The sequence below is a fragment of the Oryzias latipes genome, chromosome 7 (genome assembly GCF_053564925.1).
Source record: "Oryzias latipes strain Hd-rR chromosome 7, Olatipes_Hd-rR_3.1".
Classification (NCBI taxonomy): Eukaryota; Metazoa; Chordata; class Actinopteri; order Beloniformes; family Adrianichthyidae; genus Oryzias; species Oryzias latipes.
Window position 1 is genome coordinate 11,823,289 of NC_136243.1, and position 21,214 is coordinate 11,844,502.

Here is a 21,214-nt window from a genome sequence, read left to right on the forward strand (position 1 = left end):
AAAGACAACAAACTGAAACCATGACAATAGAAAGGAAAAGAAGTTCAAACATTGATTATAAAAAAGGATATAAGAGATAAAAAAAAAGAAAAAGGAAAAGAAAAAAGATAAAATATTGATTTAATTGCATTTTGAATGAATAAAAAACAATGATTAATAGAATCAGAAATCAGAAAAAGTTTTATTGCCAGGTTCAGTAGAGCGCACTTTACAAAACGAGGAATTTGACTTGGTGTATAGTGCAATTAAGAATAAGTTAAAAATTAAGTTAACAACAACAACACACTATATACAGTAGAGTAAGGTGAATTAAAGTGGGAGCACAGATGGGCTGGGATGGTGGGGCCTGTAAGTGGCACCGACAGTCCTTTGGTGGGCGGGGGGGGGGGGGGGGGGAGGGGGGGTCACCTGGGGGAGTTGGGGTACTGTTCAGCAGGCTGACTGCAGTGGGGAAGAAGCTGTTCTTGTGGCGCGAGGTCCTGGTCCTGATGGACCGGAGCCTCTTGCCAGAAGGGAGGGGCCGAAAGAGATTATGTCCTGGATGAGAGGGGTTGGCTACAATCCTGGCTGCCCGCCTCCAGGTCCTGGAGATGTGCAGCTCCTGGAGAGACGGGAGGTGGCAGCCGATCACCTTCTCTGCTGAGTGGATGACGCGTTGCAGCTTGGCCTTGTCTCTGGCCGTGGCCGCAGCGAACCAGACTGTGATGGAGGACGTGAGGGTGGATTCGATGATGGCGGTGTAAAAGTCTACCAGCATCTTTTCAGGGAGGTGAAACTTCTTCAGCTGCCTCAGGAAGTACATCCTCTGCTGGACCTTCTTAGTGATGGAGCTGATGTTCTGCTCCCACTTGAGGTCCTGGCTGATGATGGTTCCCAGGAAGCAGAAGGACTCCACAGAGGTCACCGGGGAGTCACAGAGGATGACAGGGGGGGGGGGGGGCTGGGGCCTTCCTGAAGTCCACTGTCATCTCCACTGTCTTCAGAGCATTAAGCTCCAGGTTGTTAGCGCTGCACTATGACACCAGCCTGGCTATTTCACTCCTGTAGGCCGACTCATCTCCGTCAGAGATGAGGCCGATGAGTGTGGTGTCGTCAGCAAACTTCAGGAGTTTGACAGACAGGTGACCAGCTGTGCAGCTGTTTGTGTACAGGGAGAGTAACAGGGGTGAAAGGACACAGCCCTGGGGGGATCCGGTGCTTGTGGTCCGAGTATCTGAGACGAGCTTCCCCAGCCTCACATACTGCTGTCTGTCCGTCAGGAAGTCTGTGATCCACCTGCAGGTGGAGTCAGGCACATTCATCTTGGAGAGTTTTTAATACTAAGTCTAGACAGATTTAACACAGGTTTTTGGATGAAAAAGGATTTTTTATAAATCATCTGTTACACTTTTAAGTCTGAAAAAAATATGGAAGGCAGCAAACACAGATCCCTACCGTTTTTAATTTTTTTGTGCTGATATTTGAAAGATAAGTTATGCAAAAAAATAGGTGTTTGCAGTTTTGCCTAAAAAGACGTTTTCGGACCTTTTTGGATCAAATGTTGTCTAAAAGTTCACCTGTAACTTCAATCATTCTGAATTTTTTTAGGAAAACTAAACCACTTCAACTGTGATCTGCAAGGCAATGGTAAAACTATATTTTTTATGGAACAGCCTGCAGTGTTTCTTGTGGGGATCTTTTCTGCCAGGGCTTGCCGGCTTGGTCGGTGGTTGTTGCTGTTACCAATCCAGTTGATATGGTTCTCCATCTGTGTCTAAGTGATATAATCAGAATCAGAATCGTTTATTGTCATTGTACATGGGGATACAATGAAATTGCAGCAGCCTTGGAGTGAAGGAGTTACATAAAATAAAAATAAAAATAGAATAGAAAAAGAAATTCTGTATTTACAACTCTTAACAAAAAATGAACAATATGGACAGAAACTGTTAAATATTAAATATTTGTGAATAAAATAGAATGGAATTACATGAGTTGCTGTGAGCACAGCTTAATAAATATCAAGTTATTGCACAGTGACCCGGTTAGACAGTCAGGATATTGCACGCATTGTAGTAAAATTAGAGTGAGGTGTGGTTGGTGGACGTATGTGCATTCCGTATGATAATTGCCTGTGGAAAAAAGCTGTTTCTTAGTCTGTTTGTCCTGGTTCTGATGGACCTGTACCTCCTTCCAGAGGGCAGCAGTTCAAACAGAGGGAAAGCAGAATGGGTGGAGTTAGTGGTGATGCTAGTCACTCTGCTGAGGCAGCGAGACTGGTAAATGTCCTTCAGTGAGGGGAGGGGGCAGCCGATGATCCTCTGCGCTGTCTTTACCACTCTCTGGAGACTCTGCCGTTCTGCTTCAGTGCAGTGGGAAAACCACACTGTGATGCCATAGGACAGAATGCTCTCAATGGTTGAGCGGTAGAACGTTACCAGCAGCTCCTGGCTGACGTCGTTCCTCCTAAGTTTTCTCAGGAAGTGCAGGCGTTGCTGGGCCTTCCTGATGACAGTCATGGTGTTGTTAGACCATGTGAGGTCAGCAGAGATGGTGGTGCCCAGGAGGGTGAAGCTGTGGACCCTCTCCACACAGTTTCCATCGATGTAGAGTGGGGGTGGATCTGTTCTGTTTTTTCTGAAGTCCAGGATGATCTCCTTGGTCTTGGTGGTGTTCAGGATGAGGTTATTAGCCTGACACCACCTTGAGAGTTTCAGTTTCAGGTGGCTCAGCGCAGTGTGGAGGGTGATGGAAATGGCATCATCCGTTGATCTGTTTGCTTTGTAAGCAAACTGGTGGGGGACGAAGATTGGAGGGAGGGAGTCTTTGATGTGTCCCAGGAGCAGCCGCTCCAGACACTTTGTGATGACAGCAGTGAGTGCAACTGGGCGGAAGTCCGTGAGGAAGGCTGTGGATGAGGACTTTTTGGGTATCGGGATGATAGTGGATGACTTCAGGCAAGCAGGGATGAAAGCCTGAGCTAGCGACAGGTTGAAGATTTTTGTGAAGACCTGGGAGAGTTGATCGGCGCAGGCCCGCAGAACCTTTCCGGGAACTCCATCAGGTCCCGCCGCTTTCCTGGGGTTTACCCTGCTGAACATCCGTGCCATCCGTGCCACGTCCATAAAGGCATTGTTTTTATATTTAGAGCTCTAAGCAACCAAACAGTTGTCTATATAAAAGAGCTTTTACAATTGTGCACTTTTAGCAGGCTGAAAAAATTATCTTTTTAAAATTGCCATTTCAAATTTGGGTTTTAAATTTTGTGTTCCATTTTTCTGTGCTTGTATTGGAAGGATTTGTTATTATTTTGTTTAAAAGTGCTACATATTGTATATACACATAATTTATTTAGAGAAATTTGCTATACGTTGTGTTTTTTGGTTTTGTAGTTTAATTTCATTGGATTTATATTAAGGAAAAGAAGTTGCAGCATTGATTAAAAAAGGATAAAAGAGACATTTACTGTCTAAGTCTTATGTTACATCTGTAGAACTGTACTGAGAGTTGGGTTTTGTTTTGGAGCACATTCATATGTTTTGTTTGTAAAAAAAAAAGATAAAATATTAGGTTAATTGCATTTTACATGACTAGAAAAGCAATGATTATTCATAAAAATCTATGAAAGACATACAAAACAAATGAAAAAGCAGTCTGCCCTCCCTCTTGTGTCTAAACTCTTGTCACCTCACTTCTGGGTTAGTTAGCATATGAACTGGCAGCTGGTGTGTGTGTGTGTGTGGGGGGGGGGGTGAAATTTGACTCCAGCAACAGGGATGATTGAGGAGCAGGCTGCAGCATGAGGAAAAGACTTAAGCATGTAAGAGGAAATGACATCCTACAGTTGACCAGTTCATTTTATATCTGTAAAGAATATTCAAGAAGCATTTAGACATGTTCAGCTATATGCGTGTGAAACTTGGTGTGGATATTTGAAGCATAAGTAATTTTAAAACACACTTGTTTGGAGTCCAGACGGAAAAAGCACAGGTTTTGGGATGAATCAGGATTTTTTTAAAATCATCTGTTTCACCTGGACTTCTGAAAAAAATATGGAAGGCAGCAAACACAGATCCCTACATTTAAAAAAATAAATGGTGTTGATATATGATGATTAAGTTATGAAAAAAAATAGGTGTTTGTAGTTTTGCCTAAAAAGACGTTTTCGGACCTTTTTGGATGTAATGCTCTCTAAGATGTCACCTGTAACTTCAATCATTCTGAATTTTTTTAGGAAGCAGTAGCACATAAATGCCTATGAAAGTTGAATTCTTGGTGCTGATAACCTAAACAGAATTTATGCTAAAAATCTTTGTTCAGTCCAAAATTTCATTAAAAAAATCAAGTGATGAAGTTTCTCGTAGACCCTATAGTGTTACATATCAAAGCTGGAGGTTATTAAAGGCATCTAATTCTGAAATCTCAGCTTCCTGAGACAAACGGCTGATTTATAATAAATTTCTATTATTTGGGTGCACATAATCGACCACTTCCTGTTACGCAGGCACCGTCAGGTGTACACCCATGAAACTTTACATGATGAGAGAGGACCCTTCTGAGTATCTCCAGTTTTAATTTCATGCACATCGGACAAAGCAAAGAGAAAATACAGGGCAGAATGTGCCCAATGCAATAACTAGGTGGCGCTATAGAGCTCGTCCAAGATTGTCATATCCATGGGTTCAGAATAGAAGCTTCATCATATCCATTGAATTTCAGTGAGATTGGACAAGGAATGTGCACGTGAGAGCAACTTTTGTGTGCATAGCGAGATGCCCAACTTTGCCGCTCTGTCACGACCACACCCCCGCATTGAAAGTTATGGTTTTTTGTCAGAGTAAACTTCAATGGCTTTTCAACAGGTGGACGTCATTTTCAGGTGTGTCGGCTCATCCTACTCGGAGTAGTGATGCTCCAAGTAAAACATGTCATTTCCTCTTGCCAGCAGGTGGCGCTACACTTTTTCCAGATTTTTTCACTGCAGATGTGTTCAGAGTCAGACTACAATCATGCACATCAATTTTGGATCAGATTGGATTATGCATGGCTGAGTAATGGCCATTTTTCTTTTCATGGCGTGTTTTCGAAACGACCTCCAATTTTGACGCGCCGCCATGGTCACAAACATCCATAAAAACTTAAAAGCTTTGCAATTTAACATCGGACATGTGTCTAGTTTACAAAACCAAAGTTTGGAGTCATTACTCTCAAATCTCTAGGAGGAGTTCGTTCTAGAGCGAGGCCTGCAAATGACCAAAATACAGCAAAAATGACATATTGTCATCAAAATATCAGACTTCCTGTGCGACTGACAGCTTGGTCCCAAGAGACTTTTTTGTAGGTTTCTATCCGATGAACATGCCCTGTTAAAATCAGGTTTGTACTATAAAGCATATGGAGGTGCTCGCGAAAACAAATTTTGCAGGTGGCGCTATCGAGCCATTTTTGTTTACCTATGCCGTTCTCCTATAAAAGATGAAATTTTTCGCGACTCCTGATGTGTATACAAAATTTGGTGAGTTTTGGGGTATGTTAAAGGCCTCAAAAAGGCGACGGAAAAGTCGGAAGAATAATAATAATAATAATAATTAAAGCTACAAGTAGCATTTAGCGGGCCCGAGCACGTGCGACCGCCTGGCACGAGCGACCGCCCCGTGAGCAACGCCTTGTTCGAGCCATTCTCTTTGTTCTTTCTTGTTCTTTTTTGGAGCTCCAAGCTAATGTTAACATGACAGCAGCCTGTGGGGGGTGGGGGGTGGGGGGGGGGGTGGGGGGAGAACTGTATTCTGTTGCTTGTTGTTTTCAGTTTGAGAAACAATCAATGATGATAATTGCCATCACTGTCCCTAAGGATGAGAACAATTGAACTCTTCTAATTTTTACTACAATATTTAGACAAGTGTCAGCTATGTCTGATAACTTGGTTAATTAGCTGGACCGGGATCTTACAAAGTGCAGGTGGTTTGATGTCCAATGTGATGAGTCTGTGGACAGCAGCAGTACAAACTTTTGGAGTCCACAAGAGAAGAACTCTTGACACAACTGCCCTAACAGACAACTACAAGAGGAGTTGAAATGTATAACATGGTGAAGGAATTTTTGTGCAGAAAAAGGTACCTTTAGAAAAGCTGGTAGCAGTGACTGCAGACAGGGCTCCTGCTATGATCAATAGAAAAACGGGTTTCATCACTCACTGTAAAGCTGACCCAGACTTCCCAAAATGTCTTCATTACTGCTGCGTCATTCACCAGTAGGCCCTATGTGCAGAAGTGATTGGCTCTAGACACATGATGACTCCTATTGTGAAATCAACTTCTGCTGCAAAGCAAAACGGCACAGGATTTTCAAGGTGCTATTGGAGGAGCAGTCTGCTGAATATGGTTAATATGAATATGGTAAATCTGAACTCGCAGTTTGACTGATATTACTGGAAAACTAAATCACTTGAACTGTGATCTGCAAGGCAATGGCAAAACTATATTTTTCATGGAACAGCCTGCAGTGTTCCTTGTGGGGATCTTTTCTGTCAGGGCTTGGTCGGTGGTTGTTGCTGCAGTTGTCACACTTGCTGGGGCAGCTGGAGTTTAACTTTGCAGCCTCACGGCTGTGAAGTGGACCACGTTGATGTTCCAGTCAGGGTGGTTACTGTGGGGATGTTCCTATGACGAGATTTATAGAAATTTCTCTATGATTAAAAATAGACGAGAGTTATTTCATGAAGACACATATATGCACTAACATTAAAAAAGTGTTTATGTGACCTCAGAACATGGACATTGTAGGGAATCGAACCCCATCCCAGTAACTGGGAGTACCATTACCAATGTCTTTTGCTTTTTTTGAGGTCACATGGCAAGGAAAGCAAAACCTGCATCATGAATAACTAGGCCATAGGAATGCAATAGATAAATAAATTTCAATTACTTTCTAAAGTACTTTTTAAGTACTTCGAATATGTTTGTACGTCAGATGGTTTGAAATTTAGAAATATGCAAAAAAAAAGCATTTTGATTCTTTACTCAATTGCTAACTACAGAAAAAAAATGTAAATTTGTAATGCCTAATATGTATTCAAGATGCAGGAAAAGAAACCACATTTCCATAAAGTCAGAGGATTGTGACTTAACAGAGATAAAAATGTCGCAGATGCGTCATTTCTCCCCGCCTCCTTCGCCACAATAACTGACACCAGCATGTATTTAGTTCAACATTTGACGTTTTACATTAAGTCAGATGTTTGTGACTTAACAGAGATAAAAATGTCGCAGATGCGTCATTTCTCTCCGCCTCCTTCGCCACAATAACTGACACCAACATGTATTTAGTTCAACATTTGACGTTTTACATTAAGTCAGATGTTTGTGACTTAACAGAGATAAAAATGTCGCAGATGCGTCATTTCTCCCCGCCTCCTTCGCCACAATAACTGACACCAGCATGTATTTAGTTCAACATTTGACGTTTTACATTAAGTCAGATGTTTGTGACTTAACAGAGATAAAAATGTCGCAGATGCGTCATTTCTCCCCGCCTCCTTCGCCACAATAACTGACACCAGCATGTATTTAGTTCAACATTTGACGTTTTACATTAAGTCAGATGTTTGTGACTTAACAGAGATAAAAATGTCGCAGATGCGTCATTTCTCCCCGCCTCCTTCGCCACAATAACTGACACCAGCATGTATTTAGTTCAACATTTGACGTTTTACATTTAGTCAGATGTTTGTGACTTAACAGAGATAAAAATGTTGCAGATGCGTCATTTCTCCCCGCCTCCTTCGCCACAATAACTGACACCAGCATGTATTTAGTTCAACATTTGACGTTTTACATTAAGTCAGATGTTTGTGACTTAACAGAGATAAAAATGTCGCAGATGCGTCATTTCTCCCCGCCTCCTTCGCCACAATAACTGACACCAGCATGTATTTAGTTCAACATTTGACGTTTTATATTAAGTCAGATGTTTGTGACTTAAAAGAGATAAAGATGTCCCTTTCTCCTTCGCCACAATCATCAACAGTCACTTACATGTTTAAAACGACAAAGAATCCCATCATGATCACTAAAGTATGTTTGTACAACTGTACATTCGACTTTATATTTTGTTGTTTTTAAGTACACATGATCGATTATCGTATTTTTTAACGTTGTGTTTTCAGAAACCAGTTGAATAAAACCTTTATGTGCCATGAAATCAGTTATTGTCTTCGAGTTTACTAGATTGTCATTGAAATCACCCATTATAGCAATGGTATCACCCAGGGGCTCCAACAGATCGACTAATTTCTTAAGGTTCTCTCTAAATAATGAAATGGCATATGATGGTGGACGATACAGAACTGCCACGACTATGTTCGATTTAATAAATCTGTGCACTAAACATTCAATATCTACACTTTGTACCTCTACATGTTCAAACAGGATATTTTCAACGGTGTACATTCCAACACCACCATGTTTTAAGCCTTTAATGACATTCAGTCTAGGATCTACTCCACTATAAGACAGTGAGCGTGGCATACTATAAAAATTGTAGCCACTGATGTTCAATGCATCAGTAAAAGGGGCATTTGGAAGCCATGTTTCAGTTACAGCTATGCAGTTAGCATGTAACTGTTTTGTGCACAAAGCTAAGTCCTTTACATGCCACTCTAAATTTTGCACATTCATAAGGAAAATGCTAAAGTCACATGAACTAGAAGTGAGATTTTCTTTATTTATTAGATATTGAGGCATGTTTGCCACATATTCAGAAACTGTTTTGTTACAATAAATGGCCTGTTCCTTAAAATCTTGAATAATTAAACCAGACAAACTTGTTACGCGGCTTAATGCAACATAAGCCTGCCCAGGAGCAAAGGTTTTTTTCAAAGACACAACAACATTATCAATGGTAAGACCCTGAACTTTATGAACAGTACAAGCCCAAGCAAGTTTTAGAGGAAACTGACGTCTCAGACCACCTCTTCCTGTGAGTCGTTCCTCTTCTGGAACAATGGCTACAGAACCTGAGACAAGCCCTGGATGATTTTCATACTGTTTCTTCCGTTGTCTTCCAATGTCTTTATTATCAAAATTCACAAAAACAATTTGTGGAAAGTCAGAGTTTCTATAGACAATATCAGTCACAATTCCACATGCACCATTGACAAGACCATCTGCCACATCAACATTTTTACAAAGCATGACACGTGCATTTTTCCCCAAAAGAAGTCTTCCTGCTAAACAAGTATTGTTAGCGTTTGAATGATTACCACTTAGTAACACTTGTCTACCTGTTTCCTTACAATTTACATAATCTTGAGCTTTAATAGTTACATAATCTGGACAGGATGAATGTAGATGGGTTAAATTATGTTGATTTACTTGACCATTAGTTGGGAAAATATGTAAAGCAGCGCTGCCTTCTCCCGTTTCACGTGACTTCAATTGTTGGATATCACTTTTTAACATTTCAGTACCTTTGCATCGTGTCCTAACTCTGCCGAGTAATTTGGCAAATTCCTGATCTTTTTGGCGTACAATGGTTTCCAGGCAAACAATTTTAAACACACCACACCAAAGATCCATACCCACATTTTCTACATACAATGGTTTTCCTCTCACTGGAGGTAATTGAAAGAAATCCCCAACTGCAATAATACAAACATTTCCAAACAATGCAGAGTTACCAGTTTGCTTTATTTGCCTCAGACGCCCATGAATATATGCTAATAAATTATGATCTACCATGGATATTTCATCAATTATCAAACTCTGTAAACTGCTGTAAATGGCACGTAAAGAATTTAATTTTTCCTCACCCAGTGGTGTGTAAGGTAAGCGGACATCTTTACCAATACAGAAAGTGTTGTGTATAGTACTTGCTTGTACATTAAACGCAGCAATTCCTGTGGGAGCTGTCAACAAAACACAGATGTCATCTACATGACGACAAAGAGGAGACAATAGTCTATTTGATTCATATTGTATTGCTTTAATTAGGTGAGTTTTACCAGTCCCTGCACCTCCTGTTATGAACAGGTGGAATGGTTCTGGCTTTTTTCCCAAAACCTTTTCCACACACCATTTTCTCACTTGGTAAAAAATATCCATCTGAATTTCATTTAAAGAGCGAATTAAAGCCAAGCCATCACTACGAGGCATTTTTGTTTTATTCAGTTGAAAGAAATGGCTATGTTGAGCTGAAACTCTTAAATCAGGAATATCAAATTCCTGTTCATCATCTACACTTTTTTGGTTCTGCAACAACTCTTGACACTCAAGTCTTTCCAATTCTTGCTCAGGGCATAATTCACACCAGCCATCTTCAACTACACCAGCATTATCTATCCCTTGCTGAGCATTAACCAATTTATCACCATCAATTTCAAATTTACTTCTGTTTAATGTTACCACGGACTTTACCAACTGCAGACCTGAATTACCAAGTCTTATCGTGCCCTTATGAAAAAAGTCTTGATACGTTTCAAAACCTTGAGGTTTCAGCTGGCTATCGCTGTAGTATGGCAAAAACAACTGCAGATTGCTTTGATAAAACAGTTCAGGCTGTTTTGTTTCAGAGAACTTAACGTAACGTACAACAGCAGGTTGTGTGCGGGTTCTTTTCACAACATATCCAGTGTTGTTGTTCAACTTTATTCGCTTAGCAGCACTTTCATTTTTTGACAACACACGAAATTCGGAAGCAAATACTGCTAAACACATTGAAGGAAAATCATCACTCTTAGGTCTGTTCTTATATCTATCCACAATGCTTGTCATCCACATATCATCTGTACTAACAGAATGCTTTGATGCTTTTTCTTTTAGTACTTTTAACGGTAAACTCATTTTAACAGTATTTTCACCAACAGGAAGAAACACAACTTTCCGAGAGCACTCTTTCAAATGTGCATTTGTCAGTCTATAAACACTTTCTTGAGCAGATACATCTCTGTTGTGCAAATATGTACTGCCTAATGTTTTTAGACTCTCTTTGGCAGAAGCATTTCCATCCCTGCTTGCTTCCTTTTGTGCACACTGCAATAATAAACCCATTTCCTTCTCTGATTTAGAGATGTAAGAAATGATGTACACAACACATGCATATGCATCGACAACAAACTGTATATCCATATTAGCATTCCAGCATTTTAACAGTGGCTTGCTATATTGATTAATCCAAACTTCATTGATCTGACGTTTCAGCACAACATGGGTTTTCCGAGCACAACAGTTATATGCAGTTTCAAATGTGCTTTGGTTTAACCCAACAGATCCAAACAAATCTTCAACATTGTCATAAGTTGGCCCATCAGCTGAGAGAGCAGCTTTAATGTGTGCAATCAATGCAGAAGCCTCTTTTTTCTTCAGTTGCTGTGTCTGTGCATTTTCTTTACAGTTGCAAGACTCTTTCTCTGATAACACACATTGACAAGACTGTGTCTCTTCAGCACTTGTGCTACGTGATATGAACGTACGTGCAGAAGGTGGTCTAGGAAAATTAAAACGACACACAGTTCCTTTTTTTTTACATGTTTTTGCATGTGTTTCAGAGTGTTTTTGCACAGATGTAACAATTTCCAGTAAGTCAATATTTGATGGTAACTCACAAGTCACATAACGATCAATAAATGCAATCACTTCAGCATCTGTATTTCTGTCAATTACAGGTGCATCCTCTATCCAAAACAGGCAATGAAGATGTGGTGAGCCTCGTTGCTGAAACTCCACCCTATAAAAAAAATCCTTAATTTTTCCTATAGGACATGCAGGCGACATAAGAACCTCTTTCAGAAAACAATGCCAACGAAAATCAAACATCCGAGCAGCAGTGACAGGATTACGACGCAAAAGCTCACATCTGTCTGCCCATTCCAACTGCTCCACAGTTTCAGTTCTACCTTCGTGCTTCAGAATGCAGGAAAGTAAATTCTTCCACCGCATATCAGCTGAAGAAAATGAACAGAACCATGTGGGGATTCCAAGCTGCCTCACACAAGCCATGAGGTCTTTCTGGGCCGCCTGCCAAAATGCTGGCGTACCTCTGATTGGTTTTAAAAATCTGTACCCATCATCAAATTCCAACATCCTTTTAATAGAATCATCACTATTCAACAACTCTCCAGTAACTACTCGTTTATTTTTAAAATCATACTTACCTTTTCTTACTGCAATCGAAACATTTGAAACGACCTTTTCTAATTCTGTCATATATTGGGCAAAAAAAATATATTCCACATTTTGTGCAAAACGACAATCAGCATTAAGAATCCTGTTGTTAAAATATCGTGATAGAGTTAAAGGATGTTGTCTTCCATCATGAAATGTTGGTCCACCCTTAGGAAACAACACAGGAAAACATTTAGCCTCATTTGTAATATCGGACAACAACTTCACCGGACTATTGCCTTCAGCGGGAGCTACATTCAAAATGTGATCAAAATATTGATCCAAAGCCTCTTGACCAATGTCTACTGGCATTAGACAAGTGTCCTGGAACATGCAATGCTGCTGTCTATCATGCAGAAGTTCATCTCCTAAAACATTTGAATCGTCAACATTTGCAGTGCATTCAACATCTTTTTCTACCACATCAGATGTTTCTTTACAAAAACCATTAATCCAATCATTATTAAATTTCACGTTGTTATAATAAGAATTATGGCTTTGTAAAAACTGTAAAGCCTGCTTAACACGTTCCGAATCAACATACTGATATTCATAATGTCCTTTATAAGTAAGCTTCCGTTTTAATTTCACAGGCACAAGAGAACCCTCAATAGACATGCGTGGTAACAAATAAGTTGTTTGTTCAGTATTTGCAGGAACACAAGTAATAGGTCCATGCACGCCATTCTGCCCACCTTTGGGCAATGCCAACAGTTTCATAAATGGAATATGTAATGCTATTAAATGTTGTTCTAATTGATTTAAACATGCCAATTCTGCTGGTATAGGTTCAAGTTCTAAGTTATTTTTAACACTCTCAGCTGGTACTTTACCTTTTTTGATTTTAGCATGGCACGTGTAACAAATCCACAATTTACTTCTTGATGTTTTCATCCATTCACAATTTTTTGAGCAGTTTCCTTTACAGATATGCAAATAATCAGACGTGATACATTGATCAGCGATAAGTCCAAGTCCTGCATTACTGTACGACTCTTTTTTACAATGTAAGACTTGATGTTCAAATAACAACCTATGACATACACAACAAACAAACCCAGGTCCATCTTTAACTTTATCCAAAAATTGTTTCATAACAACATCAAACTCTTCCAACTGTTTTTTATTCAATTGTCGCTTATATTTGATCCCATCCACCACACTTTTCCTAAAGTGAGGATCTTGATGATATTTTCTAGAACTCAGTGCTTTAACATTTTCTCTATGAGTATCATTACTCTGATATTTTCTAGAACTCAATGCTTTAACATTTTCTCTATGAGTATCATTACTCTGATATTTTCTAGAACTCAATGCTTTAACATTTTCTCTATGAGTATCATTACTCTGATATTTTCTTTTACTCCTTTCCTTAACATTATGTTTGTGTAACAAATCACATTTATACTTGTTTTTACTCAAATTTTTAACACGATCTCTGTGTAATACATCAGTTCTATATTTTGCAGAACTACGTTGTTTAACACACATTCTATAGATAGCATTTTCCTTATAATTTATTTTACTCAATTCCAATGCTCTGGATCTATGCAAAGAATCAGATGCATATTTCCTTTTACTTATATCTTTTTTCTTCTGTTTATGCAGTTCAATTATTTGATACTGCACTTTCTGGTAAAACGATTTCCTTTTTTTTAGATACTTTGAAAAAGAAGATTCAGCAACTGAATCACAAGTAACATATGGTTGAAAAGAACGGCGTCTAAGCAGTGGTTTCTCAGAACAAATACTATTGCTTTTACACCAATTGGCACATCCAGCTTTACCACTACAATGAACACAAACAACAACCTCAAAATATTTATCACATTCCCGCAAATAAATTGCTTGATTTCCAAGTATTTTGTTCACAGGATTATACTTTCTCCATATGCTACCATTGTGTACAAAAATTTCTACTCCCAAAAAATTTGAAGTAGCTTGAATATCAATCTCAGATACAAAACTGCCAACATATTTCATACGTGACTTCAGAATGTACTCAGACACTGTGGCATATCCTTGACAAAGCAACTTCATATGAATGTCACTATTTTTTAGCATAAACTTAACAACAGCCAGTCGAACTCTTCTATGACACTTTTCAGAACCACTAATGACTCGAGAAATAGCTCGGAAAAAACTATTGCCATCATTTAATAGGACCTCTGTCTTACAAATAGAACCAAGCGTAACATTATTAGTTGGAATGTCTTCATTCTGCTTCACAAAATCCAAATCCAGATGTTTTGACAACAAAACTGCAGACTCGAATGACAATGGATGAAAACTGAAAACACTTTCAACTAAATTATTACTTTGCACAATTTCACTGTTTTGGTGATCATTGTTAACCAATGCACTACACAAAACATCGTTACAATCACCAACTTCAGACCTGCTATGTTTAACACTCTTGCAATCTCCTTCTGAAAGCATTTCTGAGTTCCTTTTACATTGCCTCATATGACCCAAAATATTATTTTCCATAGATTTACAAAACCCAAAACAACGCTGCTGCTGAAAAATTTGAACGCAAGTTACAACTTCATAATGACACTCATTTATATTTTGCAGATATATGCCTTGTTTAGAGATAGCTTTACGTTGACAGGCATATTTCAACCAACGTTCATTGTGATACGTATACACACTCACACCCAAGTAGTCAGCTGTAGCTTGAATTTCAACCTCTGTAGCCCAACTACCAGAAAATCTCATTTTAGAAACATTGAGATATTCATCCACAGACATATTTTCAGATCTCAAAAGAGAACTATAATTTCCAACATTTTTTTGTAAATGTGTAACAACTGAACGTCTTAACTTTATGTGATTTTTCTCAGTACCACTAATAACTTTGGACACAGCCCTAAAAAAGCAATTGCCATCAGCTACTATATGATCAGTTTGACATGGAATTCCCAACATGCCAACCTCTAGAGGGTTAGCACATGCAGTGTTTTCACAATGCACATTCAGTTGTTTACACAATGCTTGTGTAACATCAAAATCAACAGGATAAAACTCAAGTTTCTTTGATGAAACTTCACCAATAAACTCAACATCCAAACTAGCTTCATTAGCATCATACCATTTTGTCTTCTTTGATTCACATTGCCCAGTTAAAAGCTTACGCTTTCTGTTACTTTCAGGCAACGGTAAGGAACTAGTTTGAACATCTAAACTGCACCCAAAACCAAACTGTGACTCAGTATTTAATCCAGTTTTACAATCCTTCTCAAGCACACTTTGTTTATTTTTCTCACTATGATCATTGTCAGTCGCAGCAACGGATGCAATTTCAAAAGCCATTTCTTTCCCTGCAAGTGAAATACTCAAGCAACAAATATAATTGTATAAATCATTAAGACTAGGAAGGTACATGATAATACTTCTTCCATTTACATCTGCCATTCCAGTACCACTGCGTGCATGTGAATCCACCACAGCATAATGGCCGTTTTCTGAAATAACAGCACAAGTACTACTGCCTATGGTCAAAAAACATGTTTTATACTTGACAAGCATGTGCTCCAGTCCCTTTTTAAGAGTTATCACTTCACCACTGTCAACAAATTTACCATTACTCACATTAACAATCCCAGAAACATATTCACCATATTCAAACTTAAATAATTTACCATCAATTTCAGAATCCATGGGCAAATCAGGTACTGACAAAAACTTCAAATTTCCAGGGATGATTTTGTTTTCACACACCGAGGAGTACAGCTGATCACCAAGAAACACAACATGGTCCAAGTCTGTTGCCTCCCACTCAAAAACACTACGATCCGTGTGTTTAGCCAAACTCACCAGGGCTATTGCCATGCACTGCACACCTCTGTTTTGAAGCTGCCGATCTCCTTGATGAAAAGATCCCCTTACACAACGTTCTGTGTCAAATCTGTTACAATTGTTTTCATTTAAAATCACTGAAGATGATTTTTTTTTTAAATTATTGCCCTTTTTTCCAATTTTCAATGAATTTTTGCATTCCATTAACACTTTACATTGTTCGCCAACCACAATTTTGTCATTTAACTCCTGAACATGTTCTTTTATAAAACCAGTCTGTCTTTTGCCCAAAACTGACTGATTCACACGTGCATCCTCTGCTCCCAAACCAAATGTATTATTACACCCATCCCAAGAAGCTTCTTTCACAAACATTGAACTAATGCCAAACCATTCTGCATTCAAAGACTTTTTCAAGTTCCAAATGTGCAACATCAAGTCATTAAAGCAACTGTTGAAAACAGCCACAGATGTTCCAATATTAGAAAACATTCCAGATGAATCTCGTGCACCACAATCAACCACAACAAAATACTCTTTGTGATGAATGACAGCACAAACGAAACCCTGCAAATCCAACAAACACAGATCTTCCTCCATCAGTCGCTCCTGCATCATTTCATACAACAGTGAAAAATCTTCACTCTTTGAATCACTAGAATACACAGGCTCATTGATAGCAACATCCCAAATTCTTCCAAACACACTGAGCTTTTCAGAAACCTTGAATAACTTTTTGGAATTGTTTATACATCCATCACTTCCATTAAATGAACAAACCAACTGCACACCTTCATTTCTAATATTATCAACATCAGCGTCCCTCCATGTACACACTGGAGCAACAACATGGTTGATTGCAGCCACAACACAACATGTAAGTGATGTTGTACTATCACTTGAATTTGTTAATCTTACTTTCATTCCAGAAATCAAAGGCTTCTGTATTTGCTCCTGACACACACAACCAGAAGTTTTACCTTCTTCCTGAACCTTGCACACTTTGGTGCGACGCATATTAAATCCCTTCTTTCGTGGCATCTAAAAAAAAGATATAAAAATGAAACCACCATTAAAATAAGATTCTCATTTCTATTATGTATACATAAAGCAATACATTTATACCACACAGACCCATAATCAAAAACATAAAACAATATATTCAGACTATTGGAAAATAGTTCTACACAAATAAATGTAACATGTGTCCTATAATAGATTATTAAACACTGCAAATTTAACTTACCTTTACCAAACTCTTTAATGGCTTACAAAAAAAAGGTGCTCTGGAAAAACCAGCAAACAGCTCCTCTCTCTTTGTTGTCGAGACAAAGGCTCAGTCACTGGTGTGGAAGATCCCTCAGAGGAAAACTCTGGAGTTACAAATAAAATGTAAAAGAAATAACAAAAATTAACATTTATTAAAAAAAAATAAGTACATAAACTTTAATAGACATAAAATGCTAAATGCTCTTTGGGAGGCTAATCCATAGAGGAGGTCCATTACAACTGAATGAGGCCTTGCCGTGTGTGGGATAACCAAAAGGCCTGTATCAGAGGACCTCAGGGTCCACAGGGGCTCATACTTTAAAATCATATCAGATAAATATGAAGGCCCAAGACCATAAAAATATTTATAAACTACTAAGAACTTTAAAATCAATCAGCAGGCCAAGCAGCCATTTTAAGATCTGTGTGTGTTCCTGCAAATATATTCATAGTGGCTGCCATACACTAATAATTGACTATTTGAAAACATTTATACACAAATAAATTTAACATGTGTCCTATATGAGATTATTAAACACTGAAAATTGAACCTAAAACCTAAAAAGTACAAAATAGGTTGGAACTGATCTTCAGTGGAAATACTCACGGGTCAGCAGGCATTTAAAAGGTATTATATGTGAACTGACATGTATTTAATCAATTAGAAAGGAGTTTCGCTTGTTAATGTGGTTTAAAAACCGTAAAAACAATGTTCGAATAATTCAACGAGAACTACAAAGATGGTGGATAGAACCGCGGTCAAGTGAGCCGACATCTGTGGAAGTGCGGTCACGCCAGCCGTCACTGACTCTTTGCATGCGCGTTTACATCATAGTTTACGGTACACACGTCCAGCGAGCTGGAAAGACGGCATAAGCGCTGATATCACCCATATCAGTTACCCATTATAGAAATGACATGTACTGTACTCTGAAATAAATGAGAGTTATTGCATGCCCTGTATGGTTATTTAATGTAAAAATGTTTTCATTTGGATTGCATGTCTGTTCATTCCATAATAAACCACCAGAAATAACGTGTTTTGTCTGAAATATAATCAATCAGACACATTCTAAAAGTGAGATTTAACACTGACAAGAGTGTTTTGTGGGTTGTTGAGCATGACATGGAATGGAATCAAGCAGAAATGAAGAAACTCCTAGTAAAATCACATCTGGTCCTGTCAACTCTTTCTAAAGTTGCTACATTTAAGGTGACGCTAAACTTTCACTGGATTATTATTGGTAATAATGTTCATGATCATTACAGCAAGTTTGAAGGAAAGTGACTGGAGAAAATGAAAGATATTGACATTATAGTCTAATACAGGCTCCGTCAAATGTAGTTAAAGTGTAATATGTGAACCATACAAAAGGGCTTTTTATCAAAAGGTGACGCAAAACTTCCACTGGATTATGGTTGGTAATGATGTTCACTAACATCACAGCAAGTTTGAAGAAAAATGACTGGAGAAAATCAGAGATTTTGACATTATAGTACACCTAAGCATCCTGCTTGTATAGTTAAAATAAAACTTGTGAACCATTCAAAAGGGCACTTTATCAAAAGGTGACACAAAACTTTCACTGGATTATTGTTGTTAATAATGTTTACTAACATCACAGCAAGTTTGAAGAAAAATGACTGGAGAAAATTAGAGATATTAAAGTTATAGAACAATTCGGGTCTCCTCATTCACAGACAGTGTGTAATATGTAAACCTTACAAAATGCTACTTTTTTGTAAGGTGACGCTAAACTTTCACTGGATTATTGTTGGTAATAATGTTTACTAACATCACAGCAAGTTTGAAGAAAATTGACTGGAGAAAATTAGAGATTTTGACATTATAGTACACCTAAGCATCCTGCTTGTATAGTTAAAATAAAACTTGTGAACCATTCAAAAGGGCACTTTATCAAAAGGTGACGCAAAACTTTCACTGGATTATTGTTGGTAATGATGTTCATGATCATCACAGCAAGTTTGATGAAAATTGACTGGAGAGTATTAGAGATATTGACATTATAGTCTAATTCATCCTCCCTCATACATAGTCATAGTTGAACATTTGAACCATTCAAAATACCACTTCTTTCAAAGGTGACACAAAACTTTCAGTGGATTATGGTTAATAATGATGTTCATGATCATCCCAGCAATTTTAAAGAAAAATGACTGGAGAATATCAGAGAAATTAAAGTTATAGTTCTCCTAAGCATCCAGCCTTTGTGGTTAAAGTAAAACATGTGAACCATCCAAAATACCACTTTTTTCAAAGGTGACGCAAAACTTTCACTGGATTATTGTTGGTAATGATGTTCATGATCATCACAGCAAGTTTGATGAAAATTGACTGTAGAAAAGTAAAGATATTGACATATTAGACCAATTCAGGCTTCCTCTTACATAGTCATAATAGAACATGTGAACCATTCCATGTCATGCTCAACAACCCACAAAACACTCTTGTCAGTGTTAAATCTCACTTTTAGAATGTGTCTGATTGATTATATTTCAGACAAAACACGTTATTTCTGGTGGTTTATTATGGAATGAACAGACATGCAATCCAAATGAAAACATTTTTACATTAAATAACCATACAGGGCATGCAATAACTCTCATTTATTTCAGAGTACAGTACATGTCATTTCTATAATGGGTAACTGATATGGGTGATATCAGCGCTTATGCCGTCTTTCCAGCTCGCTGGACGTGTGTACCGTAAACTATGATGTAAACGCGCATGCAAAGAGTCAGTGACGGCTGGCGTGACCGCACTTCCACAGATGTCGGCTCACTTGACCGCGGTTGGATAGACTACAAAAAAACGATCTCTGAAACGGATAGAAACTTGTTGTTTGTCGATCAGAATCGATTCTACATGTCATTTTGTACGTTTGTGTCCGTTTAAAAAGAAAATTCGTCGGTTGGTTTGCTTTAAAAAGTCTTTAAAACTTACGTTCGCATCATAATGGAAGCGATCACTCCCGGTTCAACGAAGTAAAAGGTCAAATTATTTACGTTCGTCTTATCGATTTTAAACAACTTTTACGGTTTTTTATTCAATAAAATTGATTATCAGAAGGTGAGTAGTCATTGTGGCCATGTAAAAAAGGTTCGATGGTCGATTTAAAGTAACGGTTCGTTTACAAGTCGCGGGGAAATTCAAAATGGTGGTGACAAACCTACAGTCAAACTGAAGGCGTCCTGGTGCGGCGCGTCTAACCGGGTCGAGTTCTTCTCACTGGGGGTCCGGTAGTCTTCCTTGCTGGTCAGGGGCGTCGAAGATCGAAGTGTAGAGGAAATGAGGAAGTTCTAAAAAGAACTGATTTGCTCAAATTCGGCAGGCTTCAGCAAAATACTCTGTGGGGTGTGATTCTCCAGTCGTCCAGCAGGGGTCGAGCAGAGGGACGGCTGAGATGAATACACCCTGAGATCAATGTCTTGACCAGCTGCTTCACTCATGGTTTCCCAGCATGCCTTTTATCGTTCGTATTTGATGAAGTAGGTTGATTACATGTTATTGTTTTCATGAAATAATAGATGTTCTACTTCGTTTAGTTCCGTATGTATGTGTAGAACATTTTATAGTAATTATTGTATTGATCATTAGTCCGTTAGGGAACATTCTGGCTGTTGGGTTTCTGCCCCATTGGCATGAGTTCTCCCATGGACCAATCAGACAGCTCCGTTTTTAGTTTGATTCCAAAGGGTTAAAATCTAATAAAATTACATTCCAATCCCAAAGTGGTGGTGTGTTGTCTTCTTTGTGTTATGTCTGTGTTAAAAAAATGTTTTGTGGGTGATTCTGTTAGATAATTCTCACAAGAAACTTTTCCCAATCAGGGGTTGTGACGTCATTGCTTCAGGCAAGCAGGGATGAAAGCCTGAGCTAGCGACGGGTTGAAGATTTTTGTGAAGACCTGGGAGAGTTGATCGGCGCAGGCCCGCAGAACCTTTCCGGGAACTCCATCAGGTCCAACTGCTTTCCTGGGGTTTAC

At 38.6% G+C, this 21,214-nt stretch overlaps 1 long non-coding RNA gene across 1 annotated transcript; it reads right to left on the bottom strand.

The window, feature by feature from the left end:
• Positions 1-13,504: 13,504 nt before the first annotated feature.
• On the bottom strand, positions 13,505-20,816 carry LOC144994046 (uncharacterized). The gene is made up of 3 exons (XR_013657424.1): positions 20,403-20,816; positions 17,185-17,311; positions 13,505-16,979 (listed from the first exon to the last, which is right to left on the bottom strand). It is a non-coding gene; the product is annotated as an uncharacterized LOC144994046 (long non-coding RNA).
• Positions 20,817-21,214: the final 398 nt, after the last annotated feature.